This window comes from Podarcis erhardii (assembly GCF_964252035.2).
Source record: "Podarcis erhardii genome assembly, chromosome: 7".
Classification (NCBI taxonomy): Eukaryota; Metazoa; Chordata; class Lepidosauria; order Squamata; family Lacertidae; genus Podarcis; species Podarcis erhardii.
The window spans coordinates 90,188,554-90,203,679 of record NC_138511.1 but is presented as its reverse complement, the minus strand read 5'-3'; the positions used below and the strand labels follow the sequence as shown (position 1 = coordinate 90,203,679).

Below are 15,126 nucleotides of genomic sequence, written 5' to 3'. Positions count from 1 at the left end.
CGCATTTTGCACCTGGTTATCAGTCACTTGCGACCGAGTGAAGGTGCCTGGATGACAGGATGGAGCCTGACATCTCCACCACCTGGAGGTGCCTGCCTGGAGATCCTTGGATCTTGACTGTTTTCACACACTAATACCACAGCATTATTTATCCGTTATATTTTATCTGCACAATCAGAATCAATTTCAGGAACCAAAAATTCATTCTCTGTGCAGCCTGAGCAGGAGCAGTGAACAACGCTATAGTTAATTGTTATTGCTTGCCTTGCCTTGCCTTCCCTTACCCCACCCCACTGCCCTGCTCACAGTTGTGAATAATATACTTGTGTTATGAATGGTCCATGTCACCATTAAGAAAAAGAAGTCAGAATAAGTCAATACAGTGGTACCTCGGTTTACAAACTTTATCCGTTCCGGAAGTCTGTTCTTAAACCAAAACGGTTCATAAACCGAGGTGCGCTTTCCCTAGTGAGGCTTCCCGCCGCCGGTGCCCTTCCACCGTTCGGATTCCGTTCTTAGACTGAGGTAAAGTTCTCAAACCAAGACACTATTTCTGGTTTTGCGGAGTTTGTAAACCAAATCGTTCTTAAACCAGACTGTTCTTAAACCGAGGTACCACTGTCCCTGGATCAAGGGACTTTTCTTCTTTAAGTTCTCAAAGGCCTTAACCTAACTCAAGGTTGTCATCTGAACTAGACAGATGTTTTACTGATAATTAATCACAGTCAGTCCATCATTTGAAAAATAAGCCTTGAGAGCTGTCTTGCCCCAAAATGGCAACTAGACATTCCATTTTAGCGACTGTAACCTTGATTTACAGAGCCATTTGGCTCCAACTTATATATCTGAGTTTCTAACACTGACCCAAACTGGGAAACATTGTGGTGAGAAGGAAATATATCCAAACTAAATGTGTCTTTCATAAACATGGCAAACAGGCATCCGGCGCCGGATCAGGTAAGACTGGGGAAAGCAGCGCATTTCTAATAAAAATGAAAGAGATTTGAAATTAACCATTTAAAAATGGAAAAGCGCCAGCCATCTGCAAGCCTGCTCCTTTGAAAAATCTCAGGATTTCCTATGAAATAAATCAACACAGACTTAAAAAACAAAGAAAGAAACCTTGCATAATGAATTCACACATAAAAGCCAAGATGTGAAAGAGAGAGGAAGCAGTGATTAGCTGCAGCCCAGATCTCAGGGCACATGAGGAGCTTTGCAGTGATGCTTCAAAACACACCCCTGGTTTGAGATGATCGGGGGGGGGAGGCGGGGGGAGACGATAAGGGGGAAGGGGAAGCACCATATATGTGGCCTTCACACAGGTTCTCTGCAACGCAGCTTGTTTCGAGTCAACCATAGATGGTGAACACAGAAATAAACTATGGCAGGAACAAAGTACAGAATTATTATTATTATTATGCACAGGGGTGGTGGGTGGGACGCAGGTGACGCTGTGGGTTAAACCACAGAGCCTAGGGCTTGCCGATCAGAAGGTCGGTGGTTCAAATCCCCGCGACGGGGTGAGCTCCCGTTGCTCAGTCCCTGCTCCTGCCAACCTAGCAGTTCGAAAGCACCTCAAAGTGCAAGTAGATAAATAGGTACTGCTCCGGCGGGAAGGTAAACGGCGTTTCCGTGCGCTGCTCTGGTTCGCCAGAAGCAGCTTAGTCCTGCTGGCCACATGACCCGGAAGCTGTACGGCGGCTCCCTCGGCCAGTAAAGAGAGATGAGCACCGCAACCCCAGAGTCGGTCACGACTAGACCTAATGGTCAGGGGTCCCTTTACCTTTACCTACTATGCACACAAGAGCTTCGTGTGAACCATTGTCTCCACCCCAAAACTCAAAACATATATCACCTTTTCTGAAAACCTGCCACTCATTTGACAGGGCTTGGCGGACTGCATCCAAGGCCTGAAGGAGGAATTACGACTCAACCTCTGAAGGCATCCAAGGGCTGCAGCCAACGCTGCTCCACAACTTTCCAAATACTTTGTCCCTCCCCTAAGACCCCTTGACAGAAGTCCTCTCACTGATCTTTTCACGGAATGGTATCATTACGCTTCTCCCAGACGTCCACCACACATTGCACATCTGTTTTTAATCAGCCAAACAGAAATATTTGTGATGGGAAAGCCGGCACATCGTGCAGGGGGGGAAGTCAGAGATAAAGGCTTCCCTGTGACATTAACGAGCAGAGGCTGAAGCTTCACAGGCCTGGGCTTCCTCACATTCCTCAAGCGACTTCCTACCCAATTCTACAAAGATATACTTGACACCAAAGGATTCCAAAGTGCTCATTAATAAAGAACATCACAACCCGTCAGAGCCACCCCCGACAGGAAAGTAAAAATTAAAAGGGTTTAAAGGCGTTATCTTGGCTCCCCTCGCCCACACAACTGTTTGCATATGGCAGGAATAGCGAAAATGTGGCTCTCCAGAGACTGTTGGACTACCATTCTCATGGAGAAGAGAAGAGGAGGTTAAGGGGTGATATGATAGCCATGTTCAAATATATAAAAGGATGTCACATAGAGGAGGGAGAAAGGTTGTTTTCTGCTGCTCCAGAGAAGCGGACACGGAGCAATGGCTCCAAACTACAAGAAAGAAGATTCCACCTAAACATTAGGAAGAACTTCCTGACAGTAAGAGCTGTTCGACAGTGGAGTTTGCTGCCAAGGAGTGTGGTGGAGTCTCCTTCTTTGGAGGTCTTTAAGCAGAGGCTTGACAACCATCTGTCAGGAGTGCTCTGATGGTGTTTCCTGCTTGGCAGGGGGTTGGACTCGATGGCCCTTGTGGTCTCTTCCAACTCTATGATTCTATGATTCTATGATTAGCCAGAGCCGCTGGCTGTGGTGGATGGGAGCTACTGGGAGTCCAACACCACCTGGAGAGCCACCCCTGGTATTTGTCATTCTATGTTATTGGGGGGGGTGGAAGAGGGGGTCAAAAGCAAGTCCTGAACAGAGATGCAATTCAATTTATGCATCTTCCTGTCCAGAGCTGCAATTTCTGCCACTGTGGGCCTTACGAACCTGGGCAACTAGCCTGCCTGCTCTTGAGGTGGGATAGCTAAAGATGCCAGTGAATCCACAATGCCTTGCTGGTCCACTTACCCTTAGGTTTGTTTAAGTCATATCTGCAAGATGTAAAGAAGGGAGACCTCGTTACCAGTGATGTTAAATTCTCGAGAATAATCTTTTGGAGAATATTCTCAAGAATATTCTCGATTAATGAGAATATTAGAGAATTTTCATTTAAAATAGGAGAATATTCATTTTAAATATAACTTTAATGCACTGAAAATGGTATAATTAGTTAATATTCATGCTTATTCGTGGGTAAACTTGTTCAGATGGTGACCAAAAACTATGCAGATACTTCTATTCAATGGGGCAATGCAGTGAATTCACATTTTTTGATTTTTTGCACCAAACTTGAAATTGAAAATTCAACATTAATCACTATGCCTGCCACTAACCATATACTTACCATCAACTTTGAATTCTAATTATGTTGCCAACTGCCAATGGTGAATGACACAATGCCCAGTAATGTAGCTGGATCAAAAAAATCATTTTTCATTACTTAAACTGGCAATATCACAGTTTGACTTATTATTTACTAGATTTTTAAAATATGGGTTGCAGTGGCGTAGCGAGGGGGTGCAGGGGGGGCCAGCCGCACCGGGCGTAACATCTGGGGGTTAGGGGGCGCAAACCCACGGGTTAGGGGGTGCAAATCCATGGGTTAGGGGGCGCAAATTACTTGCCTTGCCCCGGGTGCTGACAACCCACGCTACGCCACTGATGGGTTGTAAAACTGGTTCTTACATTAGAATTTACAGTTTGCAGAGAATATTCTCTGGAGAATTTTCTAGCAGAGAATATTCTCACCTCACCTCACTACTCATTCCCATCCCTGCTTACAAGACCTTTTCTACCACCTCGCTAGACCAGCTGTCTTCAACCTTTTCAAACCTTTTCAAACCTCTGAATGGTAGAAGAGGAGGAGTTTGGATTTGATATCCCGCTTTATCACTACCCGAAGGAGTCTCAAAGCGGCTCACAATCTCCTTTCTCTTCCTCCCCCACAACAAACACTCTGTGAGGTGAGTGGGGCTGAGAGACTTCAGAGAAGCATGACTGGCCCAAGGTCACCCAGCAGCTGCAGGTGGAGGATCAGGGAGTCGAACCCGGTTCACCAGATTACGAGACTACCACTCTGAACCACTACACCACACTGGCTCACCACACTGGTACTGGTGCTCCTGTTGCAACCCACCTGACCCAGTAGGGCAGCGGTTCTCAACATGTGGGTCCCCAGATGTTGTTGGACTACAACTCCCATCATCCCTAGCTAGCAAGTCCAGAGCATGATGGGAGTTGCAGTCCAACTACATCTGGGGACCCACAGGTTGAGAACCGCTACAGTAGGGGGTTCAAACATACCAGCTAAAGATTGTTAAACTATGGAACTCGCTTGCACAGGAGACAGTGATGGGCGCCAACCTAGATGGCTCTAAAAGATTGAGACAAATGATGAGGAGGGGTATTGATAGCTATTTGCCATGGTGACTATGCTCTGCCTTCACAGTTCGAGCTTTCAAATAGCAATTGCTGGAAACCACAGGAAGGGAAAAAGCTCTTGTGCTCATGTTCTGCTTTTGGGCTTACCATGAGCATTTTGTCAGCCACTGTGAGAACAGGATAATGGACTAGATGGGATATTGGTCTGATCCAGCCGGCTCTTCTCATAGAATCATAGACTCATAGAGTTGGAAGAGACCACAAGGGCCACCGAGTCCAACCCCCTGCCAAGCAGGAAACACCATCAGAGCACTCCTGACATATGGTTGTCAAGCCTCTGCTTAAAGACCTCCAAAGAAGGAGACTCCACCACACTCCTTGGCAGCAAATTCCACTGTCAAACAGCTCTTAGTGTCAGGAAGTTCTTCCTAATGTTTAGGTGGAATCTTCTGATGTAAGATTAGAGCTCTAGAAGAAATTATTGCTTCCCACAGGCCAGAACATGTCTGATATATCCTCAAATATAGTTCAAACTGAAATAGTGATTTGCACCCGGCTCCCTGTGAGCTTCAAGGTTCAGCAGGCTCTGCCCATTCAAGCCCACTGGCCTCAGAAGCATTCCCAAGGGGCCTCCTCTCTTACCAGCGGAAACTCATTCCCCTGTAACCAGATAAGCGTGTGCAAAGTGACCTATGAAATCCCTCACATCTGCTGCCAGGAGAGTGACTCTCTATTAGTCATATCTGAGAACTATCAGCCACTGCCAGAGTCTGGCTGCCAGCTTCGCTCAAGAGGCGCTGAAATATTCTGCCCCAGAGCTTTTGCCATCAGGACACCAAAGAGAGACCTCGGAAAAGCCAAGCTCAGAATGGGTCTGTGCCAAACTGGACTTCTGGACATCACTGGTCCAGCTAAATGCACTCACTTCCCTTCCTCTCAAAGAGTCAGGCACCTTCTGATTTCATTCCTCTCTCTAGGGCAGGGGTCAGCAAACATTTTCAGCAGGGGGCCGGTCCACTGTCCCTCAGACCTTATGGGGAGCTGGACTATATATTTTTTTTGGGGGGGGTGAACGAAATCCTATGCCCCACAAATAACCCAGAGATGCATTTTAAATAAAAGCACACATTCTGTCATGTAAAAACACCGGGCATGCCCCACAAATAACTCAGAGATGAATTTTAAATAAAAGCACACATTCTGCTCATGTAAAAACACGCTGATTCCGGGACCGTCCGCAGGCCAGATTTAGAAGGTGATTGGGCCGGATATGGGCCTACCCATCCTCTAGGGGTTAGCATGCCCAAAAGGCAAATGGGTAGGTGTAGGCGTTAAACAAGGAGGGAGGGCAACAAGAGGTCTATCATCTCTCAGCGCGCGCGCGCACACACACACACGCCTCTGCATGGACTGCAGCTCTGAGAGATGCAGGAGGCTCCGGCCAATTGCAGTCAGCGCCTGAGCAGCCTTCAAAGGAAAGAGGGGCATAGGAGGGAGGCAGGGGGACCAGCAGGCATGCCAGGAATGCAGAGAGATCTGACACAGGCCTCTCCAGCTATCCCACCTCAAGAGCAGGCCAGCCGCTGCACTCTGAGGATCAGCGCTTCAGCAGTCACATGGCCTCCAGGACCAGTCTATGGCATTTTATAATAATTAATTAATTAATTAACAATAAATTTATACCCCACCCATCTGGCTGGGTTTCCCCAGCCATTCTGGGAGGCTTCCTACAAAATATTAAAATACAGTGGTACCTCAGGTTACAGATGCTTCAGGTTACAGACGCTTCAGGTTACAGACTCTGCTAACCCAGAAATAGTACCTCGGGTTAAGAACTTTGCTTCAGGATGAGAACAGAAATCGTGCTCCGGCGGTGCGGCAGCAGCGGGAGACCCCATTAGATAAAGTGGTGCTTCAGGTTAAGAACGGACCTCCAGAACGAATTACAGTGGTGCCTCGCAAGACGAAAAGAATCCTTTCCGCGAGTCTCTTCGTCTAGCGGTTTTTTTGTCTTGCGAAGCAAGCCCATTGACGGATTAGCGGATTAGCGCTATTAGCGGCTTTTAACGGCTTATCGGCTTAGCAGATAAGCAGCTTAGAAAAAGGGGGGGGAACCCGCAGGAACTCGCAAGACATTTTTGTCTTGCGAAGCAAGCCCATAGGAAATTCGTTTTGCGAAGCGCCTCCAAAACGGAAAACCCTTTCGTCTAGCAGGTTTTTCGTCTTGAGAGGCATTCGTCTTGCGGGGCACCACTGTAAGTACTTAACCCGAGGTACTCTACCACTCTACCGAGAAGGCCCTCTGTCTGGTTCCCTGTAACTTGGCTTCATGCAGCAAGGCAACTGCCAGAAGGCAGTTCTTTAGGGGGCTTGAGTGGGACAGAGCGCATCATTTAAAACACAGAATGCGATCCAGCTGTTTTGAGGCAGCATGGAAATGAAAACCCAACCCTGTGCCCTGGGTCAAGTCCCTCTCCCTCACTCGGCCACCCAAAATTTACCACTGGAGGTGACCATCTCACCTTGCCTTGTGGCAGGGATGCCTCTGGTGGAAACACAGGCTCAAAGCCTTCCCTGGGACCACAGGAACTGGGAGGCAAGGTTGAGGCATTTGGAAATGCCGTGCCAGCCCTCCACACACAAACGGCAGTGGTGCTATCAAGTTAGACAAGCCAGACAGGAAGTTGCATTGTACACAGTCAGGCCGCTGGTCCAGTTAAGTCTTCATTGTCTACACAGCACCTGCCATCAGCAGTCCAGGGTTTCAGAGAGGAGCCTGACCCAGCCCTGCTGGAAAATGTTGAGGATGGAAGCCGGGACCTCCTGCCAGTGAGCAATGGCCCAGGGAGGAATATTTGAAGACAAGGAAAATATGCAAGGAAAAGTCACTCTCCCCCCGCCCCTTACAGGGGTTTACTGTTTTGCTTTGAATGGCCAAAGAGGTGGTCAGAAGGCGCCTTGTGGGGGCAAAGACAGTCTGAGTGGTGTCTGAATAGCAGACCTCCCTGTAGGAGGCTCATCTAGGCCACCCTGTGCACTCCCCAGAGGAAAGGGAACATGTGGATGTTTAAGGAATTACAATCCTCAGCAGATTCCTCCCACCACCTCCAGAAATCCCAGTTGCGATGGGCCTTTTAAAATGGGGGGGGGGGATATGTCCTTTCCCCATTTTGCACAACGCCCTCAGGTGCACAACCATAAATGTCACAGGGCTTGTGGCGGCAGCGGCAGCGCTTCCGCAAGCGATTACTATTTGGTGGTAATTAAGCTGCTAGTTGATTGAGCAAGACCCTTAATTACCTCTTTACATCGTTACCAAAATTACAGCATATTTTCCCTGCTAAAAACACACACGTGGGATGGGAGGGAAGGACAGTTTGGTGGAACTCACAGCAATTGCTACTAATCTTCATTAGCGGGAAGCATACCCATTACTTAAAAAATATCTAAGTGAGTCTAAGGGGAAGGTTCTGCTGCTAAACAACTCGCCTGTTGCTCATCTCAACCACAATGGCGCTGGGACAACCTCTCCACTAGAGAATGGCACCTCCCCACTACAGAAAATCTAGGAAGTCTCATCTCTCCCCTATTTCCCTCTGTAAAGCAGGTGTCAATATATATTTAAAAGATGCAGCCTAATATTTGAGCATCTTCTCTCGCCCCCATCCCACAAAGCTCTGCAAGTCTCAGCCAACTCCTGTAGAATGACTTAGAGGCAGATCTGTAGGGAAATGGATGAATCTAATTGATTTACCAAGCTTCTCTCTCTCTCTCTCTCTCTCTCTCTCTGTGTGTGTGTGTGTTTTGTGCTAGTTTAACTAAGATTCGTTTTATTAATCACAACCTTTCCTTTCTGTGACACATCATTCCATCTTGCTTGCTTCAGAGCCAGGAACTACGATACCAGCTATTTATAATGAGAATAATTTAAAACTAATTCCTACCCATTAAAGTAATTCCTGACAATTGCCTTGTCATTTTCACTCTAAATACTCCAAGTTCCCTCCTGCAAGGCTGGCTATGTCAGAGAGAGTCTGCCAGAATTTGCTCATTCAAACATGTCCCCAACATTCAAAACCCTCATTACTTTTCAAAGCACAATGTAAACAAAGGAAGGGAAACACAGAAACGAGGCAACAACTGAACCATCTCAAGCACAGGAAAATTCCTAGGAACTCTGTGCACTCCAACAGTGGATTTGCATGAAGCTGAGAGCGAGGAAGTTTCTGGAATTTCCAGAGACTTCCTAGATATCTGGATTAAGAGCAAGAGGTGCAAACAAGCAGCACTATTAGGACCACACACAATTCACAAGCTTATATTGTATATATAGTAAAAGCTATGATTTTCCCAGTAGTGATGTATGGAAGTGAAAGCTGGACCATCAAGAAGGCTGATCGCCGAAGAATTGATGCTTTTGAATTCTAGTGCTGGAGGAGACTCTTGAGAGTCCCATGGACTGCAAGAAGATCAAACATTTTGAAGGAAATCAGCCCTGAGTGCTCCCTGAAAGGACAGATCCTGAAGCTGAGGCTCCAAGACTTTGGCCACCTCATGAGAAGAGAAGACTCCCTGGAAAAGATGGGAAAGATGGAGGGCACAAGGAGAAGGGGACGACAGAGGACGAGATGGTGGGGCAGTGTTCTTGAAGCTACCAGCATGAGTTTGACCAAACTGCGGGAGGCAGTGGAAAACAGGAGTGCCTGGCGTGCTCTGGTCCAGGGGGCCACGAAGAGGCGGACACAACTAAACAACAACAACAACAACATATATCCCAATCTTCTCCTCTGATGAGCTCAAGGTGGCGTACACAATTCTGCCCCATCTCATTTAATCCCCACCTTGTGAGGTAGGTAAGGCTGAGAAGCAGTGACTGGCCTAAGGTCACACCCAATGAGTGTCATGGCTGAATGGGGGGGTGGATTTGAACCATGGTCTAGTCCAACACTCTGACCACTGCACCACACTGCCCCTCTGGTTCACTTGCATATGCAGCTCACTCATGTGTGAGGCTCTTGCCCTGGGCCTAACCATTAAGCCACACACCTGGAAGAGGTACCTTGCTCCGGCGATTGGGCCTCTGCTCTTCTCTTTCTCCACCAGACTCGAAAATGCCATTTAACAGGCTGACAGATTACACACCTCTCCCTGTCGGGCACCCATCAGCAAGATGAGACAATCGTTGCATTCCACCCCGTGCCTGTATGCAGATAGCACCACATAGGAGAATAAAGTTTCCCAAACACTTGTCTTTGGTTCTCTGGGGCAAAGCCAAGGAGAAAAGGTCAAGGATGTAGCAATGCTGGCAAGTTCACCATGGGCACGCAGACCTCTGTGGCAGGAACGTGAAAGGGGGCAGGGGAGGCAACTGGTGCAGTAAAATAAACGAGGAACCTGAAGATATATGCAGCAGACTAATCACATGAGAGGGGCGCTGTGGGTTAAACCACTGTGCTGCTTGGGTTTGCCGATTGAAAGGTCGGCTGTTCGAATCCCCGCAATGGGGTGAGCTCCCGTTGTTTGGTCCCTGCTCCTGCCAACCTAGCAGTTCAAAAGCACACAGTGCAAGTAGATAAATAGGTACCGCTACGGCGGGAAGGTAAACGGCGTTTCCGTGCGCTGCTCTGGTTCACCAGAAGCGGCTTCATCATGCTGGCCACATGACCCGGAAGCTGTACGCCGGCTCCCTTGGCCAATAAAGCGAGATGAGCACCACAACCCCAGAGTCGTTCACGACTAGACTTAACTGTCATGGGTCCCTTTACCTTTACCTTTAATCACGAGAGGGAGGTTTGAGCTTCCTTTTCCTCTGCAGTTCCTGGGCTTAAGTGTGCATCTCTCAGATGCTATTGGCTCGAAGGGCAGGAGTCCCCCCTCTGCAGCATTTTATTTCCAAGAGCAGCTTGCACAAGAGATGGTGCTTCAACCACTGGTGAAGTGGAGGAGGGGAAATGCAGAGAAGTGCAGATCCTTCTGGGCTTTTATCTTCAGCGGTTGCTGAACAACTCCAGGCACGCCTGGAAGAAGCGGACCATTTGGATCCCTTCCAGTCGGGATTCAGGCCTCATCATGGGACTGAAACTGCCTTGGTCGCACTGGTTGATGATCTCCGGCGGGCTAGGGACAAAGGTGAGAGCTGTTTCCTAGTTCTGCTGGATCTCTCAGCGGCCTTTGATACCATCGACCATAACATCCTTCTGGACCGTCTTGAGGGGCTGGGAGCTGGGGGCACTGTCATACAGTGGTTCCGCTCCTTCCTCCTGGGCCGTGTTCAGAAAGTGGGGGGGGGATGAGGGTTCAGACCCCTGGGCTCTCACTTGTGGGGTGCCTCAGGGTTCTGTCCTCTCCCCCATGCTTTTCAACATTTACATGCAGCCGCTGGGAGACATCATCAGGGGGGTTGGGCTGGGTGTTCATCAGTATGCGGATGATACCCAGCTCTACCGCTCTTTTAAATCAGAACCAGTGAAAGCGGTGAAGGTCCTGTGTGAGTGTCTGGAGGCGGTTGGAGGATGGATGGCGGCTAATGGATTGAGGCTGAATCCTGACAAGACAGAAGTACTGTTTTGGGGGGACAGGAGGCGGGCAGGTGTGGAGGACTCCCTGGTCCTGAATGGGGTAATTGTGCCCCTGAAGGACCAGGTGCGCAGCCTGGGAGTCATTTTGGACTCATAGCTGTCCATGGAGGCACAGGTCAAATCTGTGTCCAGGGCAGCTGTTTACCAGCTCCATCTGGTACGTAGGCTGAGACCCTATCTGCCTGTGGACTGTCTTGCCAGAGTGGTGCATGCTCTGGTTATCTCCCGCTTGGACTACTGCAATGCACTCTACGTGGGGCTACCTTTGAAGGTGACTCGGAAACTACAACTAATCCAGAATGCGGCGGCTAGACTGGTGACTGGGGGCGGCCGCCGAGACCATATAACACCGGTCTTGAAAGACCTACATTGGCTCCCAGTACGTTTCCGAGCACAATTCAAAGTTTTGGTGCTGACCTTTAAAGCCCTAAACGGCCTCGGTCCAGTATACCTGAAGGAGCGTCTCCACCCCCATCGTTCTGCCCGGATGCTGAGGTCCAGCTCCGAGGGCCTTCTGGCGGTTCCCTCATTGCGAGAAGCGAAGCTACAGGGAACCAGGCAGAGGGCCTTTTCGGTAGTGGCGCCCGCCCTGTGGAATGCCCTTTCAGCAGATGTCAAAGCGATAAACAACTACCTGACATTCAGAAGACATCTTAAGGCAGCCCTGTTCAGGGAAGTTTTTAACGTGTGATATTTTACTGTATTTTTGGTTTCTATGGAAGCCGCCCAGAGTGGCTGGGGAGGCCCAGCCAGATGGGCGGGGTATAAATAATAAATTATTATTATTATTATTATTATTATTATTATTATTATTATTATTATTATAGCAGGAGCAATGAACTCACCTGCACAAGCACTACAGTTACTGGGAAGCAAATAAAGAGATAATGAAACTTTCCAGTTTAATTGCACGACAGACAAATTAGCATAGAAGCAGCCTGAGAATGAAGACAACCATCACAAAGAGGTCGGATCCATTCCTTTTATCTGATGCAGCTCCTAACTTCACACCAGCATTTCAAACAGTAATAATTATTCGGAAGATGGTCTGCAATTGCAGTTAAAAGCTAGAGACTGAAATTCAGCTGGCTGCGTATATTTTGTTAAAGCTCAAGGTGTTTTACAAGTTGACCCGATTCAGCCAGGAGTCAACACCTCTGAGATCAGTGGCGCTCCCTCCCAGGGAATCACGCTCAGGAATGCAGCTGTGCTGATTCTAATAAACCGGGCCTTCTGCTCAGTGCTCCTGCTCTGTGGGTGTCAGCAAAATAATAGATCAACCCAGCTGTCTGCCTTTTTGGAATCTTCTTAAGGGAACGGAGGCTGCCCTGCGCTTCACCAATTACCAGAACACCACAGCTATTTCAAGGAGCCAACTCAAAGGGTTAAAGAACAACAAGGTGAGGAGTATGAGAAGGGTGGGATTACGGAAGTCTAAGGCCCTGAAAGCTGGGGGTTCCTGCCCCCCTAATATCCTCTCTGCAGCAGCCCTAGTTCTGAAATCTCCCATTAAAGCCACATAAAGGGAGCAGGTGCCACAAAATTCAGAGGTTTTCTTCCTTGGAGGAGAGCAAAGCAGCACAAAGATATTTTTTTCCAATGCGGGTGCACAAATGCTGCTGCTGAGCTGTGTTTGGGACTTACGCAGCAGCCTGCCTCACTGGGCCCATACAAGAGAATTAGCTATCTGGGATTAGCCAAATCAGCAAAGCGTTCAGAAATTGCCTCTCTTTTCTTTCCTGAATGAGTGTGTTCCCATTAAGCCTGGAGAGAAAAGGAGGGGGGGGGGATGGAGGAAGAAGAGCACAGTTAAAGCAGCACACTTCCATCTTAACAATTATGGAAACCTTGGAGAAAAGCAAGGCCCAAATCCTGAGCAAAGCCATGCGCAAGCTGGGTGAACTGCCGGGAGATATCGGCTGCACAAGGACGATGCATAGCAGTTGCTTTTCAAAAGCAGACTGCCTGACTCCACTTTGCAAATTCCTCCGTGCCAGAGAAAATCTGCTTTTATTAAGAGACGCAGGTGCAGTTGAACTCGAGGGCAAGAGGCAAGGTTGGGTAGCCAGGAAATTTCTTGCACAACAGCAACAAAAAAGTCATTCACGGTAGAAATGGGCAAGCCATTAACATTCCAGTGCTGCCCACACCATTGCAGGGCGGGTGGGGAGAGAGAGTCAGCAATGAGACCTTGGATTTGGGGGATCCATTCACAAAACCACCTGATCCCCAATTGGCTTCAAGACCTACAGCATCTAGAAGACGAGGCTAGGGGTATGTAATCTATACAGTTCATTTAGTTAACTTAATAATACTTTCCTACCGCTTACCATTAGAAGAGAATTCTCAAAATGCATCCCAGCAGATCACAGAGCTCAAACCTGGCTGCCATGCTACTAAAGCCCGGCACTGACTCAGTGCCATAATGGATGCTCAGAACAGACCTCCGAAATGCCCTGGAAGAGGAACCCCAACAAACCAGGCTAGAGAAGATCAGAGACGCACTAACAGGCAAAACTGGAGGCAGCGGACAAGTTCGCTGAGCAGGGGGGCAGAGCCCCACCACCACCCTGAAAGCCCATGGAAGATAAATTACTCAAGAGTGTCAAAGGATAACTAGGCTCCCACCTGTAACACAGATCCATTAGTTATGTGGAGGTGGGGCTTGGTCTGGCGATCAGAGCTTGCACAAGCACGTCCAGCCTCAGTCGGCCTCAGACCTGCCTTGAGGTTTTACAAGCCATGTATGGACACTATCTGATTTTCAGAGGGAAGCTTCACTGGCTGCCTATTTGCTCCAGGGTGTAATCTAATATGCAGGTTTTGAGCTTTGAAGTCCTAAATGGTTGGGGTCCTGAGTACCTTAGGAAGCACCTGCTCCCATACAGTGGTGCCCCGCAAGACGAATGCCTCGCAAGACGGAAAACTCGCTAGACGAAAGAGTTTTCCGTTTTGGAGGTGCTTCGCAAAACGAATTTCCTATGGGCTTGCTTCGCAAGACGAAAATGTCTTGCGAGTTCCTGCAGGTTCCCCCCCCCCTTTTCCCCTTTTTCTAAGCCGCTAAGCCGCTTATCCGCTAAGCCGCTAATAGCGCTAATCCGTCAATGGGCTTGCTTCGCAAGACGAAAAAACCGCTAGACGAAGAGACTCGCGGAACGGATTCTTTTCGTCTTGCGAGGCACCACTGTACATCCCGCCCCGTTCTCTCAGATTGACGAGATACATTTGGGGTGGCTGGAAGAGGCAGGGGCTCAACATATACAGTCGTGGTGCGACTCCATCTGCAGAGCCTGCTTCCCCAGGAAATCTTTCCTTGTTGTCCGTTCAACAGCTGGCAAAAACACTTCTTCTTTTTCAAGAATTCCTTCTGGCTGACTGTGCCCTGTTCTTAACTGCTGCTGCTGCTTCATATATCTGTCTTTGGCTTTTAGGATTATGTTGGTGTTTTGTGAATTTTTTATTACTGCTTTATTTCGTTGCCATGTTGCATGCCACTCCAAGTGCCGTTCTGGCAGAAAATGCAGCTTTAAATTGTTGGAAGTACAGGGATACCAACAGACAGTCTCTAATGGATTCTCAGAGTACTTCCATTTTTAATCAATTCGGAGGTCGCTGCCTTAAAATTGCAGCCAGGCTACGTTTTTCTCCTGCAGGCTCCCCATCTGTCTTGTGTCTACTTCCCCTGCCCAATTCATGTCAGGCTATTTGCATCTGCAAGTCACCAAAGTAATGCCATTCAAGTTCAACATCACTCTAAATACATATATATATATATATATATATATGAGCTAAAATTATTCCTAGACACCAGAAGTGGCTTTTTAAGGTGATAGAATTAAACTTAGGCACCTTGCAGCACAAGCCTTAAAAAATAATAATTAAAGCTTCCAGGTAGCAGATTTTGAGATGCCTGGCTGTCCATACCACCACATTATCAATATGCATCCATGAAATTGTGAATAGCACAAAGGGCACAGGCAAGAGGCTTCCATCCTGTCCAGTCTATGAACACATCAAACT

At 48.2% G+C, this 15,126-nt stretch overlaps 1 protein-coding gene across 3 annotated transcripts in view; it reads right to left on the bottom strand.

The window, feature by feature from the left end:
* PAK4 (p21 (RAC1) activated kinase 4) overlaps positions 1 to 15,126 on the bottom strand; it is an 81,826-nt gene that overhangs the window by 59,093 nt on the left and 7,607 nt on the right. Inside the window, exon 1 of one of the 3 annotated variants that reach the window (XM_081868964.1) lies at positions 3,035 to 3,149. The exons of the other annotated variants lie outside the window; for them this stretch is intronic. The gene's annotated coding sequence lies outside the window, so the exon portion shown is untranslated. Of the gene's footprint in view, positions 1 to 3,034; positions 3,150 to 15,126 lie in introns of those variants that run through there. 3 annotated transcript variants of the gene reach the window in all.